This window comes from Symsagittifera roscoffensis, chromosome 9 (assembly GCF_963678635.1).
Source record: "Symsagittifera roscoffensis chromosome 9, txSymRosc1.1, whole genome shotgun sequence".
NCBI lineage: Eukaryota > Metazoa > Xenacoelomorpha > Acoela > Convolutidae > Symsagittifera > Symsagittifera roscoffensis.
This window is the reverse complement of record NC_087070.1, coordinates 18,017,647-18,032,728: the sequence shown is the minus strand read 5'-3', so window position 1 is coordinate 18,032,728 and position 15,082 is coordinate 18,017,647. Positions and strand designations below refer to the sequence as shown.

Here is a 15,082-nt window from a genome sequence, read left to right as displayed (position 1 = left end):
TTTCATCTTTCAAAGATTGTTCACATCACCGTCTAAAAGTCTATAGAGTAAATTCTATGGAGTAGTCTTTGGTTCAAAAAAAAGATGATAAAATCTTTAAAAAAAAACGAAATTTAAAAAAAAATCAACGTTTTTTTCGAAATCAACATCTGACACGTTATATAAGTACAGCTGGTAGCGTCCCTCATGCCGAAGGGATTGAATGCTGGAAATTTTTTTTTGGCTTATTTTCAGCCAATCAGAATTGAGGATTCAAAAATCTTAGAGAAATCGCAAAAATCTCAAAGTAAGCTAAGAAAACCAGACCATTAGTGCTATTTTTGACCGATTATATAACAAGCAGAAACATAAAAATACTACCGGATCGAAAGCAGATTGGAGCAATTTTAGATTTTGTAGGATACCGATTTACGAAAAATGGAAAAACAAAGAACTCAATTTATTATATTTGCACATATTATATCTGCATCTAGTATATTTATTCAATTATCATTTTCTGTTAATTTTGACTTCGATTTTTTAAGAAAGGCATTTAGCCAATAGAAACAGTTAGCGATTTTGATTGGTTAAATTTTTCCATCATTTGGTCCCTCCAGTATGAGAACCCTCCCCAGTACAAGTGAAGTGTTTAGCAGGTTCCTTATTGAATGTTCCACAGCAGGTTCCACAGGTTCTTCCATTTAAAGACGAACAAAATCTGGCTGTAATAAAAAATCGCTCTCGCATTAATTGCACTAAAAATGTTCGGCATTAATGTCAAAAAATTGGACAAATTAGCGAACTTTAAACAGTCAAAATTTTGAAAAAAAGAAGACGAATTTAGTTTCTTAAGATCGAGCTCAAAACTTCATTTACTTTCAGATATAAGGATTCTTGTCAAAAACGATCAAGGCGAAATTTGCCCGCAAAAAGCCACACGAGCAAAAATATTCTGTCACTGTTTTCTATGATAAACAATAGTTTTGAACTATTAGGATCTATACAAGAAATATATTAAAAAGTTGTTGAATTAACTTTTTTTTTACATATTGAATTGATTTTTTTTATGATGAAACACAATTCAGACAGGCAGCAAATTCCTTTAAATATGAGCTCACATGCGTTTCCAGTCATATGTTTTGATTTTTTGTTCCGACTATTTGGAAAATGGGGAAAAACTTTGTATTCGGTTGTTTTAGTTCTTTTTCTTTTTTTTGCTTTCCACATAAAATTAGGTTTCACAAATTCTCATTGGAATGGGTCATGTGTAATTTTATATTTTCTAAAATTTTTCGAGAAAAAATGAGTCGATAAAAACCGGTTTAAAAACTTTGACTTTCTGTCTAATTTTGACCGAATAAAGCTAACAAATAAATGGCTTAAATAAGGCTTAAAAAATTTCAACTTTTCCGAAAAAAAAATGTTTTTAAACGTTTTGTTTGGCTTTTTGTTGACAAAAAATTTCGATGAAATTGTTAAAAGTTCTGAGCAAAAAAAAATAGAAAAAACGTCGGAACTTTTTTGAAATTTTTTTCATTTTCTTGTACTTTTTTGAAGACGGATGCTGTCAATCAATTATGCCCATATTACTAATCTTTTAAGCATTTGTAAAGTATATTCATCACATTACGCAGAAAAACGACACTAAATTTAAAACCTATTATTTGAAGAACCTCTGTATGTACTTTTTATGAAGAACATTCTGTTCTTCATAGGCAACCGGCTATCGCTTTTATCGCTGTTATAGCTTTAAAATTGTATTTTTTAGTTGGTTATCGCCCGCGGTAATAGGCGGGTAAGAAGCGTGGCGCTCATTTCAGTTTTACGCTCTCAAAAATCGAGTTTCAGTACATTTCGAAGAACTCAAACAAAATTGCAGTTAGTATAGAAGGGTATCAGTTAGTCGAGGTTTGGCCTCTAAATAGCTGATGTTTCAAAACAGTTATCTACGTCTCGAAATAAACTGGTGTGAGGGCTTCTGTTTTTCAAACAATTACTATTGATGGAGCAAAAACGACTATTTTTTTCGATAAAAATTAAGACTCTTCGTATCAGAAGGAAAATCTGAGTGTTCCAACCGCCTTTTATTCTAATTCAAAAAGTTTTTAAATAATAATTATGATATTTTTTTTAATCGCTCTAAACGCCATGTTAAGTAAAAAGTGCTATAAAATGTGTCTGATAACTTTTCAATTAGAAAAAAAGCTGGCCTCAAATGAATTTTCAATTCGGATTCGTTTATTTTTTTTTAACTTTTCACCTTTTGTTGTCAACGTTTTCCAAATAGTAGAAAAAATAATATGCTAAAAACGGCTTTTAAAAAAATTGATTTTTTTTTCAGAAAAAAGCCAGCCGAGCACAAATATTCGGTCACCTTCTCCGTCAAAACGAAAACTTGCTTCTATTTTAACTAAAAAAGGGTCAATCATTAGGTCTCTGTCGGTTACGCAGTTCACAACCATAAATACAGAGCAAACAATTTAACTTTTCCTGTAATGTTTTTTTTAAACTTATCTCTTTACAGGATAGTCATGGAAAGGGCCGCTTTTTTGTTTTTTATTAAAATTTGCCAGAAAAACAAATTTACTCTTCTGCTGAGAATACTTGAAGTTTTCAATAATTAATATATTTATTAACAACAGGGTCCGATCAATTTGTTAACAATTATCAACAATTGCTCATAGGTAATCAATACTGCTATACTTTGAACTCAGACTGTTTTGAATCTTAACTTCCTCCTGCTTTTCATAAAATCAGGTTTTCCAGATAATATAGCAAGCGTGTTTTTTCTAAGGGCGCACTTTCACTGTCCTGAGTCAATTTTCAATTCTAGTCACCATATTTTTTCATTGACTAGTACTATTTCATAACATCTTTGGCATCGTTTTTTTTAGTCGATCAATTTAAATTGCTTTCGCTATGGCGCCATTAAACACTAATTTCTAGGGAAAATTTTTAGCCAAAAAGAATAAACCAAAATGGCTGAATTGAGGCAAGCGGGGCGTAATCTAAATAAAACTGTCACACAAAATGAAAAATTACCTTTTTTGTGCGGTTCAAATATTTCAATGATTTAATTTTTTCCGGTCTACAAATTTCTAGACATTTGTTTTGTTCCTTTTTTTTACTCTTATATTTCTTCTTTATATATTTATTTGTCCTGCTCGCGAAAGAAATAGCAACAATTCGAAGCTTCGCCAGACAAGCTTGATCAGAAACTAATCTATTTTAGGATTGTTACAGCTGCTTGGTAAATAAATTTTGAATGAAGTCTTTTTTTAACGATTATGAAAACAGTTTCGTTTTCATTGAAGTGATTGTTACGGAAACTGCCCATATTTTAGGGGAAAATATATTTTTCAAGCTAACTCAATATTCAATTTACCAAATGAAAACTTCAAGTTAGTATGTCGCGTCAAATATGGCTAGTGTCATGGCTTTTGTAAGTACTTTTCAAGGTTTTTTCATTTTTGTTTTGAAAGTGCAGATTGCAGGCAGCTTGATATAATCCATTGGTTTTCTAGAAGTACGTACCACAAAAAGAAATGTACTAACTTATTAAATGACCTTCCGCACCATTTTGAGCGGACGCTGAAGGGTGCAGATAATACCTGTTTGATGCCTCGAGTTGGAAAAAAGTGCTAGTCATAAAATAAAGGAGCAAAAGTGGAGCAAGCATTTCACACGTCTAGAAAAGTGTCTGATATTTCTACGAATTTCATTTTCTCGTTGCATGAAAATAAGCGACGAGCATTGCCTCCGATCTATAAAACTGTAGGACTAGCTTTGTGGGACTACTTTCCGCTGTGTTCTTCGAGCTTGGCTTTATGTTTTTGTATTTAGTCCTTAAATAAAATAAACAATGATTTTCTTAAATGAGAAAACCAACACATTAAGGCCAGAAGAACACAGATAATACAAATTTGGAGAACCATCATGTAATTTTTGGAATTCCGTAAATTAAAACATTTAAGTCTTTGTGTACCGCTTGAAAGTTACCAAGGCTTGTAACTGACAAATTTCAAGTTTACCTTACTACAAATTGACTCGACACAAAAATAAAACTGAACATCGTTACCTTTGTGGGAAAAACATTATATCTGAACTGAATTTTAAACAAATTCCAGCAAATGTGTATTTGTACATAGAAAAGAATTTGCTACTAAAAAAAATTCCACCATTCTAGAGTTTTCGGACTTTTATGGAGTTTGTAGTCTCTTAAGTTAGTTTTGTTACCATTGAATATTGTGCATCAACTAGTTTTTAAGTTTTGTTTGTAAGTTTGCTTGATGAAAAAAAATGCTAGTTGTACAATTTTTAAGTTTTGAAATAGTATTACAAACATTTTTATCTATATGAAATTGTATTACTAACAAATTGCTACTACAAATTTTTCTTATAAATGATCTGAAGTTTCTACCAAGTTATGTGATAAAAATTATTTGAGTATATGTGATAGTTGTGTCTACATTCATGCTTAATATCAATAAAAAGTTTGAAGTTTGTTCAAACATTGTCATCGCTCTAACTAATTGAACTTCAATTTCAGAAAATTGTTAATTAGAATAAGTGATTTTCTTTGTTTTTTATTAACAAAAACGATGTTTTTGCAATTTCATTGAAGTTCTTTTGATATTTATTGCTTTCGTTAATTTGAGCCGCATTATGCATCCGCATTTTTTTGGCTAAAAGAAATGTAAACTTGCAGTTGTTGAGTTTAACAAGTTTTATTTGGAAAGATGAAATGAATCAGGTTTCAACGACTTCATTAATTTGTACGGACAACAACGGGTGTGAAAAATGTATGTACAATTTTGTGGTAGACAGTGTAAATTTCTTTTGACAGATCTCAAAAAACTTCGAAATCCCTGCTATTATTTGAAGCCTCTTTCCAAAACTTGTTTTAAAAGTTGAGCAAGTGCATCAATTGCTCATGTTTTGCTTATGCAGACACTTTGCTTAAAAAAAGAAACTAAACAAAAAATAATGGCAAATGAAATTGACGAAAAGTTTCGCGGAGTTAACTTAAGAGTTTCATAAGGCAGAAAACAAATTCGATCCAATTTTCAAAAAAAAAAACGGAAAAACTTTGCCGGGAATTGTTTTTTTTTTCAGCCAATTTATAAGCTTTACTTTTTATCCAGTTTATACAATTTTTTGTTCTGATTTATTTGGAATCATGTTTTTGATAATATATGTACCACGGTTGGACATTGTGTTGTAATTCAGTTGATGTAATGCCTGTTTCAGTTTTTTTATCCCCTCACAAATATGCGCTGAATCAGAAGTATGAAAAAATTTGCAATTTGTGCAAATGCCTTCATCTAACTAATTGATCTTCTTTTTTGGAAACAAAAAAACGAAACTTGTGAGATTTTCGATTTTTTTTTACACAAAAAGAGTAATTTTGCAAATTCATGAATGCATATTAAATTGAGTCGCATCAGAAACCTCCATTTTTTTTGCAAAAAAAACTCGTAACTATGCAGATCTAGTGTTGAACATGTTTTACTGTGAGACATTAAATGGGTCAAATATCAACGGTCTCATTAATTGCTAGGGACAATATCGGAAAAAGCAATAATAATAGAATTTTCTCTTTTTTTAATCAGTTTTTTGAGTGAGAAACCTTTTGATTGAAAATTTAGGGAGAAGAAACAAAAAAGGAACTGGGAAAACAAAAAAAAGGAAAAAAAATGAGGAAAACAAAATTTCCAAAAAAGGAAACAAAATTGCCGAATAAAATTTGTTCATAGTCATCCAGAAAAACTTTGGGGTCCAAAAGACAAGGACGGAAAAACTGTGCTCAGGATAGTTTTTCTCCAGACGAATTTTGAGTTTCCAACTGGCCATTTCACCGGAATTTTTTCTAAAATCTGAAAATAAATGATGCCTTGAGTTCAAATTTAAAAACTGTTTTTTTTTGAATATTTGTGGAAAGCAATGACGGTTTGAAAACTGCCACTTTGGCCACCTTGGAATAATTAACGCGCCGCGATATAATTCTTGCTGTTCAGGCTTAGGCGGCGACTTAATCCGGATCACGAAATGTTTCTAATTGAGTTGAAACATTCCAGTTGTTTTAATTAGTTCGTTTTAATCTGCTAAAAATGTTTCCTTTTGTTCTTATAATAGCATGTGGGGGAATATTTTTTGTGGGGGGATAATTTTCAGAAAAAAAAAACATTATATATTTTTCAAACTCTCCTCCATAGACAATCAAGTGCAGTCGAGACGAAAAAAGCCTTGCACCGGTATCAGAAGTTTTAATTCATTTGTGATAAAAATAGTTTTTGAAGTTTAGAGATTTAGGTTATTTTGTTATCTAATTTCTGTGTGTCCTCTGTTTTGATTTTTTTAAACAGTTTTTTAATAGTATTTACGCTAATTTTTAGATCTTTTGTTGTAATTAGTTTGTTGTAATGTCTGTTTTTGATTTTTAACTACCTCCAAATATGCGCTGAATCAGTTTTAGTAAATTTGTTCTTAGAACTTTTGTACAGCTTGCAAGCTTAGCAAGTATCTGGTATCAACTAATTGTTAAGCTTTGAGCGACTACTACGTAATTTACTTTTCGAAATCATCAGGTAATTAGTTTTATTAACCATTAAGCATTGTTTTTTATTTTTTAAAGAAAAAAAGCTGAAAACAATTGAGATTGCTGTTTGATTTTTTCTTAGAACCACGTCATATACCCTATTTGAGTTTTTGCTGCCCCAATTTTAACTTTTTTAATTCATATACGTCATCAAGTTTCTGGTAATGAACAATTTGGAGTTGATTAGGGCACAGGTTGTATTTTGTTATAAAAAATCTGAGCTACCCAGCGCGTGAACGATGGGCCAAGTCCGACTAGATATATCAACTAATCATATATAACAAAAAAACGCTATTTCAAAAAAAAAATTTTGGAGTTGGTGGTTTTTATTTATGTGGCTTCATGCTTTTTTAGTAGAAAAGTCGGCCAAAACTTTATCATCTGAGCCAGATATTACCAGGGTCGAGGCGCTCGGCTTATGTTTTGACTTGAAATTTTGAGGTTGAGAAACAATTTTAAGTATAAACATTCTTAAAACATCGAGACCAAGGTCAAAACATACCCAATTTTAGTTGAAAAAATCGAATCACATTCAAGCATAGTCAAAAAATAGGTCGAGCACAGTCGAAACATAGGTCAAGCACTGTTGGAACATAGGTCAAGCACGGTCGAAACATCTGGCGTGGTTGAAATTGGTCGAAACATAGATGTTTTTGGTTGCGCCGTTCGAAACATGGATTGGTAAAACTTGATCAAAGCATAAGATTTTTGTCGCGCCGGTCGAAATGCAGGCATTTAGCGATTATAAATAGCGCCCTGAAAAATGCCAGCCTGGAAGTTTTTCTCCTAAAAACTGAAAACACAGAATACCGGAAAACCTAAATCAGCCACCCCTGGATTGAATTATTTGAAATTGAAAAAAGTTTATAGAAAAACTTAATCCAGGACGGTACTTGAATGCGTTTTTAACCCCATTAGATGTGGGTTCTCCATCTACCGGACTGTAGGCTCTCTTCTGGACAGTGTCCACACTGCTGGTTTGTAGATGAATTCAGCCTTAACCATTATACCTGAGTGACAAGATTCCTGCATCTATTTGTAGCCATCATGACCAAGCTATTTAATGCACAATGAAAGTAGGCTGAAAAAAGATTATTTGCTCAATGAAAAACAGATTTAAAAGAATGAAGAAGTTAAGGAACGTCTTGTAAAGAAACACTCATTTTGACGGAGAAATTTATGAATTTTTTCTTTTTTGGGCAGACGCTTCATTCAGCCTCTCCAACAATTCTGTGTAATTGAAGATTATTTTCCTCAGAAAAAATTTTCTTCAAAAGTTATCTAGAGTGCTTACTTGCTCTGTTATGCCCCTAAAATTTTAAGCTCCCTTACCGTGAGAACAATAATACTGCTAAAATTCATCTGGCTAAAAAAATAATGAGAAAGAATTTATATGGAATAGTTCAACATCTGGGCTGACAAAATACAGTCGATTGTAAACTTTTGATGCAAAGGCGATACTTCAAAACAACGCTACCCGCACTGACAAAAATGGATTAAGATCGATTTTAGCATGAAAAAAATGGATTGAATTGAGATCGATTTTAGCATTAGAAAAAGAATAAATCGAATGGTTTTTTAAATCGAGTTAAATCCAATTTCAAGCATTTGGTTGTTAATGTTTTTAGGGAGAATAACATGGCCTTAAATTTGCTTGAATAGTTTTTTTTTTCTCATATTTTTGATACCATCAGTTTTAAGTTTGAGTTGCTTATATTTATTTTCTAACATTTTTAATCTTGCATCCATACCGTCTGGTAGCATAATAAAAAAAACCAAACAGTTTCAAAAATTCATTTTCATTCCAATAACAGTACGCTATTTTTATGATTTTGTAGAAATTTTTTGAGCTTATAACCTCATTTGTAACAAACAATTTCCTGATTCGTTACACAAACTTGTACTCAAAATTTGGTTTTATGGGTCATTTCCTATGGTTTTTTGGAGCATTGCTGAGCTCAAAATTTGATTTGTATTGACCGTTTTCCTGATGCTCTGCATAGTTTTTTGCTCAAACTACAATGATGATTTACTACAATTTGATTGCATGTTTTTCAGCTCAAAATCTGATTTATTTTGACCTTTTTCTTGATTTCTTTTTTAGGTTTTTGTTCAAAAGTGATTATTTTTCATCAAAATACTGGCTTACATTGAATATATTTTATGATTTGATAGAATAATTCAGAATTAAAAATCTAATTCATGAGGACCATTTTCTTGATTTATTTCATGGATTTTTAAAATGGATTCAACAGAGATTTTTTGACAAAAAATTTGGTCTATTTAAGAGTCTTTTAAAATGGACCTAATAGGATTTTGACAAAATTTGGAGAGATTTTAGTGGATGAAAAAATCCATGCCAATTGATTTGAATCAATTTTTTAGACCAATTGATCCAAAAAAACTCAAGAATGATCAATTTCAATTTCGAAAACAATGTACCTTGTTAATCGAATTGATTTAATTTAAAACCAATTCGAAACCATTTTTGTCAGTGCGGGAAGCAATTTTCAGTTGATTTTGTTTTCTGTGAATTGTGACATAAACCAGGAGAAATACAGAGGCAGGAGCTCCATTTCCATTCGTGATTGGAACTTATGACAGAGAATTGACCAAATCACCTGCAATGATATAAACAATTGGACAAACTGCATCACCTGCCCCACTTGCTTTCTTATTCTCACAGAAAGCAATTTTTGAAGCCGACAGATTAGGCTATGAAATATCATATTCAGTTTGGAATTGGATTAGGTTTTCGTGTTGAAACAGAAACGATTACATATCAAGGCCGTTTTACATAAGCCGGCAAAAATCAAAATTAAATATTCAACCGAGCAATCTAGATGGTCGGCGTTTTTGCGTCACCTTTCCGAACGAGCCCGCGCAGCGGGCAATTTCAGTCCAAGTTAACGAGCCAGTCCAAGTTAACGAGTTTTTAACGTAATGCACATGACTCGGATAATGACTTTCTCGCAAACTTACCGCTAGTTTTTCCTCAGATGTTTTCTATTTTGACTTGCTTCCCAAGCTGCAGTAAAAGCAAGCTGGAAGTGCAACTTTCAATTAGTTTCCTGGTTTATTTTAAAAGTTCTTTCCTAGCCTTGCGTAAATATTAGAGTCCGGATGACCAGGTTCAAATTTAAATTGAAAGTTAAAAAAATTCACATAAATTCTGCTTATTTATTCAGCTCGCTTATTTTGTAACAGTGGAGATTTCAAAAACTGTTTTTTTCCTCTACTCCCAAAGATAGTTGAACCAGCGTATCTGTCGCGCACTCTTAAAATGAGCGAGCATGCTCAAACCTCCATCCGAGAGAAAAACATTTAAAAAAATTGAAACTTAACAAGTTTGTTAGAGTCAATTTGATATTTTGACATTTTTTAAACAAAAAAGCTTGCGACTGTGTTTTTCAGTAGTATCAATTTTTTTATTTGTTTTTTTTAAAGAACAACTTCAAAAATGCTTAGCATGATATTAGGAATTTCGCCTTTTTCAACTTTTGTCCATTTCATCATTTCAAGGACTTCTGTTAAAACATCTCACTTTTCTCTTCTCTTCCTAAGTGCTATTGAGTGAGTCTGTACCCGCAGCTGGCAGTGAAACGGTAAAGCGCTTGACCAAACCATCAAAATAGTCAGATTGAGCACTAGATAAAAAAAATTAAGTTTTTTCAATTTTTCTGCTTTGATCAGTTAGAAACCACTGTATTCATGTCAATTCAATTGTCTGCACAGTCTTTCAAAATTGAATGAGCCCAAATATATCGAGCTGTTTCGCGTCGTCGCAGGGGTTTGAGAGGAAGAAATCTACAGAAAATTGTTGAGTTAATAATCTATCCCTAAATGATTATGTCGTTATGTAGTTAAAAAATTGCTCTTTGCTCAAGTTATTGATACCTGATGACATAATTAGTAACATGGATGACTATAGACCAGAATATCATCGAATTTCATTTTTACGATTGGATTTTATTCGATAAGAACTGACCGTACGATACGTCATTTATGACGCTAGGTGACGTTAGTTGTAAGAAGAACCGAATTGGGAGGGGTCGTTTATTTTTTGAGTAATTATATTTAAAAATTCGTTCAAGATTGAAAACAAGTGAGGACTTTAAAAATTTGCGAAATCTGAAAAAGCGCGAAAATCAAACAACCATTTTCGCAAGAGATCACGGAGAGATAATGAGCTTAGCAGACAGAAGAATCAGATTTGCAACGTGAACAAGTAAGAAGATTGGGAGCTTTCCGAGTTGTAAAGATTATATGGTTGTAATTGTTACTGGACAATTTGTATTGATCAGGAAAGTCAGGAGTGGATACGGAAACCTTTCCAGGTTGTGAAGAAGAATTTTCTCAATAACATTCAAGAAATCGCAACGGTCTGGAGTTCCCCTCCTAAACTACATAGTAACAATTTCTTAGCTGTCCTGAATTTAACTTATAACAACCCTTTTTGATCTCAAATTACAAGAAACTTGGAGTTGAGAAAAGGTTCGATTGATAGGGTGATTTTACAAAAAAAGTAATTTACTAAACCAATAATCATGATACCAACCCTGCAACCCTGTTTTTACGAGTGACCTCGTGGTCTCGGGATACTGAGACCCAGTCATGAATTCACTTTCTTCACATGCAATTTATTTAATTTGCTTTTTTTGGCTGATGGCCTTTAGACTGTAGCGTTTTTGTCGACCTCATGTTATGAAAACCATTTTGAATTGGCAATGGTCGAGAGGGTCAAAAAACATAAAACATTTTTATAATGCTAGCCAATCGTTATAGGATCTAGCTTTAATTTCCGTCGATTATGTTTTTCAGGCGAAAAATACACTAGTCAGCAGTGCGTCACGGCCCTAATCTAGTTGGAAATATAAAAACAAAATTTTGAAAAAAACAAGCGTGCAAATAGAAGGAGCCAAGAACCGTGATTGTACCTAGCGTGCTGACAAAGCACTCGGCATTTTTCCTATAATCTTCCGTAAAAGCAAGATCAGTTCACTTTTAACGATCCAACGCTAGTTTTTAACGTTATACTTTTGACCCGGAAATTGACGATTTCGCAAAATTACTGCTACATTTTTCCTCAATTTTTTTCCCATTAAGACTTAATTCCCAAGCTTGGGAAAAGACAAATTCGAGATGCAATTTCTATACACTTTGCTAAGAGAAACCACGCGTTTTCTATGAAAAATCGGTGAATTGAAAATAAAACTGATTTTTTTTTAATTTTAAATGTTTTTCAATACCTTCATGGACTAACGTATATAATGTGGTCCCACACGCCAGATAACCTGGTTGAAATCCCAATAACAAGCAAAAAAATTTTGACAATTTTTGTTTGCCCACTTTTTTTTATGACATGAAAAAATTTCAAAAACAGTTTTTTTTTCCTCTGCTCACAAAGTTGGTTGGTCCAGTGTATCTCTCACACACTCTTAAAAAGAGTAAAAAGACTCAAAAACCCATCCGAGAGGAAGTTCCGCTTAAATCAGTTTGAAAGTTTCAAACTTTTTAAACTAAAAGACTTGCGGCTGCAGTTTTCATTGGCAGTTTCAAAAATATGAGTTTTTCAGTAGTATCTTCACAATTTCAAAAAAGCTCAATCTGACGTTAAGAAGTTCACTTTTTCCAATTTAAGTTCATTGCAACTTTTCAATGACTTCATGTCATAATAGCTTACTGTTCTCATCTTTCTTGAGTGCCCTTGAGTGAGCCTGTACCAGCAAAAGAAACTACCGCAAAATTCAGATCGAGCCGCACATCAGGGTGTTGAGTTTGCAATTTATTCTTCTACTTTGATCGATCTGAAACATGTTGTCTGCAATTTTTTTCAAAAGTTAGACTGAGCACAAATTTATCGAGCACTTCCGCGTCCCCGCAAGGGTTCGAGCGGAACAACTCTGCAGACGAATTTTCACTTGGAATTCTACCTTCAATTGGTCATGTGGATAGGTAGTTAAAAATTTGCTCTTTGCTCAAACTACAGTTATATGCAGGCACAGTTAGTAGCACAGGTGACTGGCCAGCAGTGGAAAACTTCAGGTGGAAAAAAAAGTTTGAAAAAAAACTAAAACTGTTTATGCAGGAGCCAAGAAATCTGATTGCGCCTTGCGTCCTGACTAGTTTTTAGAAGCAAATAAACAATTAAATCCGTCAAAAATTCAATTCATAGAGAACTCGTCTGTGTTATCTCATTGCTATTGAGTGCAGTGGCTTTTTGCCTCCGTCAAAGAAAAAAAGCTTTACCAAAAAAACTTCAAAGCATGAAAAAAGAATAAACTGATTGACCGAAAATCTCGCTGGTGAATTTTCTCAACCCTTTGGACAAATTGGGAACAAGAATTCTATAGCAAAGGTCAGACAATTGCGTTATTAAAATGACAAATCAGGTACTTGTAGCCCTCTCCTAAATCTGTCCTATTCTGCATCAGAATTGGCTTCGCACAATGTTCCAATCACACTTCGAAAGACGAGACAAAATCAAAAGTGTTTTTTTTTTACAATAAAAACGCCAAATAATTGGTTGCAGAAACGCTATGAGGACCAGACTTATCAAATACCATTCCGGCAAATGCGAAGTTCATGTCGACGTTTTTCACTTTGAATTGGGTTTAATTGCAATCTCAACTTCAAACACCATCCTCAGCGACATCGACAACACCAACTGAGCGACGGGATTTTAAAACTCCTGAAACTATCATTTTGAAATCAAAATTGGAAGCATTTGGTACAAACAAATGAAATGAGCAACGATGTCAGTGTTATGGTTCCAATTCGTGCGCATGTTTTGCAGGTTTTACTTTTTAACAAACTTAACAAAGGGACTAACAATGGCTCGAGTCATGAAACAATTCCAAAAAAACGGGAAAACAAATATCTCGAATTTTCACGAGCTCCATGCTGAAACTGGCGCCGTTTTTCGTTGTTCCAGAGAAATGGAAACCCCTCAAAAAGGCTAAAACTGAATTGTAACAAACTATCTTGACTAATTCAGGCTTATTGGTGCCGTAAATTTGAATGTACAGACAAGTTTGTCGACTTTTTAAACCAATTTTCATCACCCAATTTTCCAATTAATCAAAAAATTTCTTGCTAATTATGACTCAAATTTTGATAAATTTTACTATTGTTACTCACATAGCAAGTTCAAAAATAAGTTTTTTTCGTAACTTAAAACTAAATTTCTGTTGCCTGTTTAGCAATCATTTTTTTATATCAAGATTAGACCATTTGCTAGATACAGTAGATATCACGCCACCCAAACTTTTAGACAATTTTTATGCCTTGAAAAAATAGCCAAACTTTTTACTGCACCAAGGTCGGCGTAATCCTTCTTCTAAGTGGGTAGAATTGACAAAATAGAATTTTTAATTAAAACGAGAACTGCTTTTTCAAAAGACAAGTAAAAATTGCTTTCTTTTTTTTCAGTTTTGTTTCACGTGTTCTACCTACTTTTTTTCATTACTAAATAATAGCTGAAAAACTTAGGTTTAGATTTTGTATCTAAATTAAATGGCTTTTTTATGATATATCACTCAGAGCAATTGGATTTTTTGAGGCACTCAATTTGCATCGTTTATAGTCTCTTTTTAAAGCAAACACTACAGTAATTATGCCTATAAAGCTGAAATTTCCCCTATTGATTTTGTTTTCTTGGTGTTCCCGGAACCGTCAACTTTTTGTTTATCACCCTTTTTTATTCAATGAAAAAACATTTATTATTTATATGAGGGAAATAAATTTTTCAATTAAAAAAGGAGCTATGATTATCTTAGAATTTTTTTTTGAATTACGCAGCCCTATGACAGCTTTTTCTCTTAGTTTCCTTTTCTACTTTGAGCCTGGTATCATCTCAGAAAAACCGAACCGCCATAAAGAAGTTTCCTTTTTTGCAATTAAATCGCATTGTATAATTTTATTGTTTCAGAACACAAGTCAGAAGAAGAGATTAGCTTCGAATTTTGACTGAAGATTATATTTTATGGATTTTAATTCTCAATTTGTTTCCTCGACAAAAACAGGGAGTCAACTTGGTCCAATAATAACAGACAACACCTGCTAAATCAAGAGGCTTCCGATGATATAAAGCCGCCGTTTTTTGTCTGTTGGTCGTCATTTCCAATCACGGATAAACAGAATTTCTGTTTCGGTTTCCATTTATTATTCATCTTTTTTATTGTCTTTCAAGTTGTTGGGATTCTTTAAAAAAAAACGGAATATATCCTAGCTACCTGAAAAAGAAGACAAAACTGAATCATTTTTGTTGGTTGGATAATTTAAATATTTAGCAACATTAATTTTCTATGGAAATTTCTCAGTTTTTAATTCATCTGCAACCCAGCTGAAGCCCTACTTATAAAAAAAAAACATTTTAATTGAAAAAACTTACTATCAGAAACTTTCTAAATTCTTATTTTGGCTTAATATTAAACAAGGAAATGCTTTGAAGTATTTCATATTGAAAGTTTATTTGATAAATGTGCCGCAGTGAGCTTTCATTAT

The 15,082-nt window shown here is 32.6% G+C and overlaps 1 protein-coding gene across 1 annotated transcript in view; it reads left to right on the top strand.

Moving 5' to 3' along the window:
- The first annotated feature begins 3,531 nt into the window (after window positions 1-3,531).
- Window positions 3,532-15,082, top strand: part of LOC134853853 (2-oxoglutarate and iron-dependent oxygenase domain-containing protein 2-like) — a 606,153-nt gene continuing 594,602 nt past the window's right edge. The window contains exon 1 of the mRNA XM_063869797.1: window positions 3,532-3,543. The gene's annotated coding sequence lies outside the window, so the exon portion shown is untranslated. The remainder of the gene's footprint in view (window positions 3,544-15,082) is intronic.